General features: G+C 37.2%; 1 pseudogene; it reads left to right on the forward strand.

Annotated features, from left to right (window-relative positions):
- The first annotated feature begins 6,320 nt into the window (after nt 1-6,320).
- LOC144326299 (uncharacterized) lies at nt 6,321-7,337 on the forward strand (annotated as a pseudogene).
- The last annotated feature ends 200 nt before the right edge of the window (nt 7,338-7,537 follow it).

Consider the following 7,537-nt stretch of genomic DNA (forward strand, 5'->3'; position numbering starts at 1 on the left):
ATAAGAAGAAAGGTTTTGCAACAGAAAAAACCAAATTGGAAACGGAGTTGTTAGATACTAATGTTAAGAATATGTCTAGGATGTATAGTTTACTACTGGAGTGGCACACAAAAGATGAACAAGTAAAGTCGGTTATGATTGATTGGGCACAAGATGTGGGATATAACATAATGATGGAGGATTGGGAGAGACTTTGGAAGAAAGGGGTTAAGTTTGCCGCATGTACTATGCTAAAGGAAAATATTATGAAAATGATGTATAGATGGTACTTAACCCCTGTTAAATTGGCAAAGATATACCATAATTGTGACAATGTATGTTGGAAATGTAAAGAAAAAGAAGGTACCTTCTATCATATGTGGTGGACTTGTCCCAAGGTAAAGGACTTCTGGGGGAAAAAATATAATGAAGTAAAAAAAATGATGAAATATACATTTATTAAGAAACCAGAGGCCTTTCTCCTTGGGTTAGTTGGTACTGAACTGCCCAAAAAAGACGTGAAAGTATTTTTGTATGCCACAACAGCTGCTAGGATTTTACTAGCCAGTAAATGGAAAACACAAGAATTACCAACGGTAGAAGAATAGCAGATGAAGATGATGGAATTTATGGAGCTGGCTGATCTCACCAGGAGAATCCGCGACCAGAAAGAAGAGGAACACCAAGAAGATTGGAAGAAATTTAAAGACTATTTGAATAAATACTCTAACATTAAAGATATGTAACCACTTGAAAGAACCAATTAGGCCTAGGACAAAATTAGATTTATATGTATAAATAAGAAAATGTACTATAAAAAAGGTAAAGAATTTGGAATACGACTGTAATATTGTTTTATGAAATAATGATATTGGAAACTGCTACATTCAAATTAAGAGGAAATTCAGATGGAGGAAATTAGAGGAAGTCAACTAAAATGTTTATGAAAATGGATTTTAATTAATTAATTGAGTTCCTTTTGTTTTTCTGTTTAGGTATGTTAAGTCTGTTATTCTTTTTTCTTATTTTTTACTTCTATATTGTGTTGTTGTTGTTATGTTGTTGTGTTGTTGTATATTCTCTTTTTTGTTATGTCTATTGAAAACTAATAAATATTATTGTAAAAAAAAAAAGTCCAACTTTCTAAATCCCCTTAACTTCTGGACTAAGCTAAAAAGGAGAAACTGGGGAGAAGAAGAGAAGAGGGTCTGTGAGACTTATTTATACAAAGTGAACTGTTCTGAAACAGACCCCGAAAGACTAGCGCATACAGAGAAAAGAACGGGAGATTTTACTTCAAATATATCGGAAATCTTTCTCATTATACTTAACCATAAGCACAGAAATCTCCAAGAAGTACCAGTAGGAAAAAGAGAACAGTTTCAAACTTTAATCTGCAGCGGCATTAGCTCATTAAAAGAAACGGAGTCTAAGGACTTAATTTGCTTTTTACTTTGAAGCAGCGTGAGCTCAGTAAAAGGGACTGAATTAAAAGATTTGGATTGCCAGCGCTGTTTGTGGTAAAAGAGTGGAAACTACTGGAAAACAAAGGTAAAAGAGAAGGCAACACTTTTAATATTGATCTTATATTAAACACTTACCTATAAAGATGGCAAAGATGGCGTAGCGTGGTCTAGGAGAAATGGCTGGACTAATTGGAGAATCAGGAAGAGAAGAAAAACAGCGAAAGGAGGGAAAGATCTGGTCAAAAAAAGAGAGGGACTATAAAAGTAAAGATAAGCTGCTCTTTAAAAAGAGACAGCGACACCAAGTGGCGAACAGCAGAAAGGCATCCGACCTCTCAGAATTAAAGATAGATCACTCCACATAAAGACTTGAGAAAATACTGATAGCGACACCAGTGGCGAACAGCAGAAAAGCAGTCAATTGTACTGAATTGTAACATTGTTTGAATTAGTGTTTTTGGTAAAAGACTAGGAGGGTAAGAAAAAGACAGTCCTTTTTGGAATATAGCAATAAGGATTTGGTGGACAATAACAAAGGAAAAAGTGACATCTGCAATATTGAATCTAGAATAAAATATAAAGGGGAAGGAAAGGAAAAGAGAAAATGCTTTGGATTAATGAAATTAGAAGGGTATAATTAATACAACAAAAAATTGACAGTAAGATATCTGAATAAGAAATATTAGATTCTGGCTTTCTCCTATGCATGTTTTTGGTTCCTCCTTTTTTTTTGTTTCTTTTTGTTTCCCCCCCTTCTTTTTACTTAAGAGATAATAGAAAGAGATAAGAATTGGCATACAAAAAAAATGGAATTATTTTTAGATTAATATATTTAACCAACAATTCAGGGGGAATAGGGGAGGGGAGGGAGGAGGTGGATTTTGTAGCTCTGTACTTTTATGTGTAAAGTGAAGTTTTGTCATTCTGTGCAAAAATTGGTGGGGTAGAGGAAATTGGTTGAACAAATCTGTAATTTCATATGGTAATTATTATTTGATGCAAAATACATCATTTAGACCCCTTCATGGATCACTGCCTTGCCGTGGCGAAGGGGCTTGAATAACTCAGAGAAGCTATGAGCTATGCCGTGCAGGGCCACCCAATCTGGACAGGTCATAGTGGAGAGTTTTGACAAACGTGATCCACCTGGAGCAGGAACTGGCAAGCCACTCCAGTATCCCTGCCAAGAAAACTCCATGGACAAAGGCAACAGGCATATAAAAGTTATGACGCTGGAAGATGAGCCCCTCAGGTCGGAAGGCGGCCAACATGCTACTGAGGAAGAGCGGAGGACAAGTACAAGTAGATTCAGAGCTGATGAAGCGGCTGGGCCAAAGCCGAAAGGACGCTCAGTTGCGGATATGCCTGGAAGTGAAAGGAAAGTCCAATGCTGTAAAGAAAAATATTACATAGGAACCTGGAATGTAAGAACCATGAACCTGGGTAAGTTGGATGTGGTCAAAAATGAGATGGCAAGAATAAATATTGACATCCTGGGCATCAGTGAACTAAAATGGATGGGAATGGGCGAATTCAGTTCGGATGACCATCATATCTACTACTGTGGGCAAGAATCCCGTAAAAGAAATGGAGTGGCCCTCATAGTCAACAAAAGAGTGGCGAAAGCTGTACTGGGATGAAGTCTCAAAAATGATAGAATGATCTCAATACGAATCCAAGGCAGACCTTTTAACATCACAGTAATCCAAGTTTATGCATCAACCACTGGTGCGGAAGAAACTGAAATTGACCAGTTCTATGAAGACTTACAACACCTTATAGAAATGACACCAAAGAAGGATGTTCTTCTCATTATAGGGCATTGGAATGCTAAAGTAGGGAGTCAAGAGATAAAAGGAACAACTGGCAAGTTTGGTCTTGGAGTTCAAAACAAAGCAGGGCAAAGGCTAATAGAGTTCTGCCAAGAGAACAAGCTGGTCATCACAAACACTCTTTTCCAACAAAACAAGAGACGACTCTACACATGGACATCACCAGATAGGCAGCATCGAAATCAGATTGATTATATTCTCTGCAGCCAAAGATGGAGAAGCACTATACAGTCAGCAAAAACAAGACCTGGAGCTGATTGTGGCTCAGATCATCAGCTTCTTATAGCAAAATTCAAGCTTAAACTGAAGAAAGTAGGAAAAACCACTGGGCCGGTAAGATACAATCTAAATCAAATTCCTTATGAATACACAGTGGAAGTGAGGAACAGGTTTAAGGATTTAGATTTGGTGGACAGAGTGCCTGAAGAACTCTGTCTTCAGGATGGAGGCTCATAACATTATACAGGAGGCAGCAACTAAAACCATCCCGACGAAAAGTAAATGAAAGAAAGCAAAGTGAGGCCTTGCAAATAGCGGGGGAGAGAAAGCAAGCAAAATGCGAGGGAGATAGTGAAAGATACAGGAAATTGAATGCAGATTTCCAAAAAATAGCAAGGAGAGACAAGGAGGCATTCTTAAACGAGCAATGCAAACAAATAGAGGAAAACAATAGAATGGGAAAAACCAGAGATCTGTTCAAGAAAATTGGAGATATGAAAGGAACATTTCGTACAAAGATTACCATAATAAAAGACAAAAGTGGAAAGGACCTAACAGAAGCAGAAGACATCAAGAAGAGGTGGCAAGAATACACAGAAGAACTATACCAGAAAGAAATGGATGTCTCGTATACCCCAGGTAGTGTGGTTGCCGACCTTGAGCCAGACATCCTGGAGAGTGAAGTCAAATGGGCCTTAGAAAGCACTGCTAATAACAAGGCTAGTGGAAGTGATGATATTCCAGCTGAACTATTTAAAATTTTATTTATTTATTTATTTATTTATTTTTATAAAAGATTTTTATTCAAAATTTTCAACATACATAGGAAAAAACCAACACAAGAGAAAAAACAAACAGAGAAAAAAGAACATACAAGCAAAATAATAAAACATATAATATCATAAACCAAATCTTACTTTCATGACTATTTGGACTTCCTCACATCTTTCGCTCCTGCTTTTCAAATTTAAAAGTTTCTAGACAGCAATTTATCCCCTTATTTCAGATACTTATTTATATTTTCCAATTATTATGTTTCCCTTTTCAGGATTACCTCCCAAAACCTTCAAATCTTAATTTAAACAAAATAATATTCAGATATTAACTTCAGCTCAATTTTCACTATATTCTCACATTCTCTTTAACTAATTTACTGATGCCACACTTATTGTTACTCTTTCACCTTCTTAACATTCATATAGTTTACAATGTTTTTGTAAATAGTCCTTAAATTTTTTCCAGTCCTCTTCCACTGCTTCTTCTCCCAGGTTACGGATTCTGCCGGTCATTTGAACTATTTAAAATTTTAAACGATGATGCTGTGAAGGTGCTACACTCAATATGCCAGCAAGTTTGGAAAACTCAGCAGTGGCCAGAGGATTGGAGAAGATCAGTCTACATCCCAATCCCAAAGAAGGGCAGTGCCAAAGAATGCTCCAACTACCGCACAATTGCACTCATTTCACACGCTAGCAAGGTTATGCTTAAAATTCTTCAAGGCAGGCTTAAGCAGTATGTGGACCGAGAACTCCCAGAAGTGCAAGCTGGATTTCGAAGGGGCAGAGGAACCAGAGACCAAATTGCAAACATGCGCTGGATTATGGAGAAAGCTAGAGAGTTCCAGAGAGACATCTATTTCTGCTGCATTGACTATGCAAAAGCCTTTGACTGTGTCGACCACGGCAAACTATGGCAAGTTCTTAAAGAAATGGGAGTGCCTGATCACCTCATCTGTCTCCTGAGAAATCTCTATGTGGGACAAGAAGCTACAGTTAGAACTGGATATGGAACAACTGATTGGTTCAAAATTGGGAAAGGAGTACGGCAAGGCTGTATATTGTCTCCCTGCTTATTTAACTTATATGCAGAATTTATCGTGAGAAAGGCTGGGCTGGATGAATCCCAAACTGGAATTAAGATCGCTGGAAGAAATATCAACATCCTCAGATATGCAGATGACACAAGCTTGATGGCAGAAAGTGAGGAGGAATTAAGGTACCTTTTAATGAGGGTGAAAGAGGAGAGCACAAAATATGGTCTGAAGCTCAACATCAAAAAAACGAAGATCATGGCCACTGGTCCCATCACCTCCTGGCAAATAGAAGGGGAAGAAATGGAGGTAGTGAGAGATTTTACTTTCTTGGGCTCCGTGATCACAGCAGATGGTGACAGCAGTCACGAAATTAAAAGACGCCTGCTCCTTGGGAGAAAGGCGATGGCAAACCTAGACAGTATCTTAAAAAGCAGAGACATCACCTTACCAACAAAGGTCCGTATAGTTCAAGCCATGGTTTTCCCAGTAGTGATGTATGGAAGTGAGAGCTGGACCATAAAGAAGGCTGATCACCAATAATTGATGCTTTTGAATTATGGTACTGGAGAAGACTCTTGAGAGTCCCATGGACTGCAAGAAGATCAAACCTCTCCATTCTTAAGGAAATCAGCCCTGAGTGCTCACTGGAAGGACAGGTCATGAAGCTGAGGCTCCAGTACTTTGACCACCTCATGAGAAGAGAAGAATCCCTGGAAAAGACCCTGATGTTGGGAAAGATTGAGGGCACAAGGAGAAGGGGACGACAGAGGACAAGATGATTGGACGGTGTTCTCGAAGCTACAAACATGAGTCTGACCAAACTGCGGGAGGCAGTGGAAGACAGGAGTGCCTGGCGTGCTCTGGTCCATGGGGTCACAAAGAGTCGGACACGACTAAATGACTAAACAACACAACAACATCATTTAGAAGGAAAATAGACAACCAAAGACTCAAACTTAAACTCAAAACTTTATAAGATCCAAAAGATGATCCAAAAAAGAAGAAGACCACATGTCATCAAACAAAAAATACAATACTGGTCCTACTTATAATCAGCAAGGCAGAATGAATTCTGGCCTCGAACAAGAAATGGATCTGAGAGATCTTATATTAAGTTTGAAGAACAATATAGGGGAAATGAAGAAAGAATTTAATGACCTTAAGCTGGAAATGAACAGTAAAGTAAAGTAAAAGGACTAGATGACAAATTAGATAAGATGGGGAATAGATGAGAATACTAAATCATTAATGGAATTAAAAGGACAAGTAAAAGAATTTGCAGAGGAAAAGAAAGAACTAACAAAAACAGTTCAGGAACTTAAAACAAAAACACAACATTTAGAAGAATTTTATAAGAAATAACCCAAAGATTTAAGAAAAAGTAAAAAAGAATGGGATAAGGTTAAAAAGGAAAATGATGCTTTTAAAGTCACCCAGGAAGCAACCTGGGATGCATTATCCATTCTTCAAATGCAAACTAAAGAAAGAACTCTGAGGATACGTGGTGTCCGAAAGAACCCGAAAGAGAATGTACAAAACACTATTATAAAAGAACTAGCCAATTGGTTAGAAATAAAAGAAAATGAAATTGCTGAAAATACAGAAAGTATATTTAGAGTAAATTCTAGGAAAGCAAAGATGAGGGGGGACTGTCTAATTATGTTTACATCAAATATACTAAGGAATAGGATACTACTGCAAAGAAGGAAAAAATTGTTCAAAATTGAAGGAGAGGAAATCGTAATTTTGAAAGAGATCCCTCCTCGTTTGCTGAAAAAGAGAGAAAAATAGCAATTCCTCACAAAAGTCCTAAAAATGAAATCCATATTTTTTAAATGGGCGTTTCTGGAAGGAATCTCCTTCAATTTTAAAGGGAAAAGAAGAAGATTGGAAACAGTGGAAGACGCAGAAATTTTTTACAGAACATACGAAAATGAATTAGGGGGCGATAGACATTTTACAGAAAAAGAGTCCAGCCCAAAGAATTTGAAAAACACAAACTCAGACCATGGCTCGGGGAGTGAGTAAATACCTCACAAAAAACAACAAATTGAATTGCCAAAAATAAAAATTGTAAATAAACTTTGTGTTATAACATATTTTAACGAATAAAGATGAACTTAAAAATATTGTCTTGGAATGTTAATGGACTAAATGATAAAAAAAGAAATAAAATAGCACACATTTTGACCAAACAAAAGAATGTTATTACTTGCCTCCAGGAAATA

This window comes from Podarcis muralis, chromosome W (genome assembly GCF_964188315.1).
Source record: "Podarcis muralis chromosome W, rPodMur119.hap1.1, whole genome shotgun sequence".
NCBI lineage: Eukaryota > Metazoa > Chordata > Lepidosauria > Squamata > Lacertidae > Podarcis > Podarcis muralis.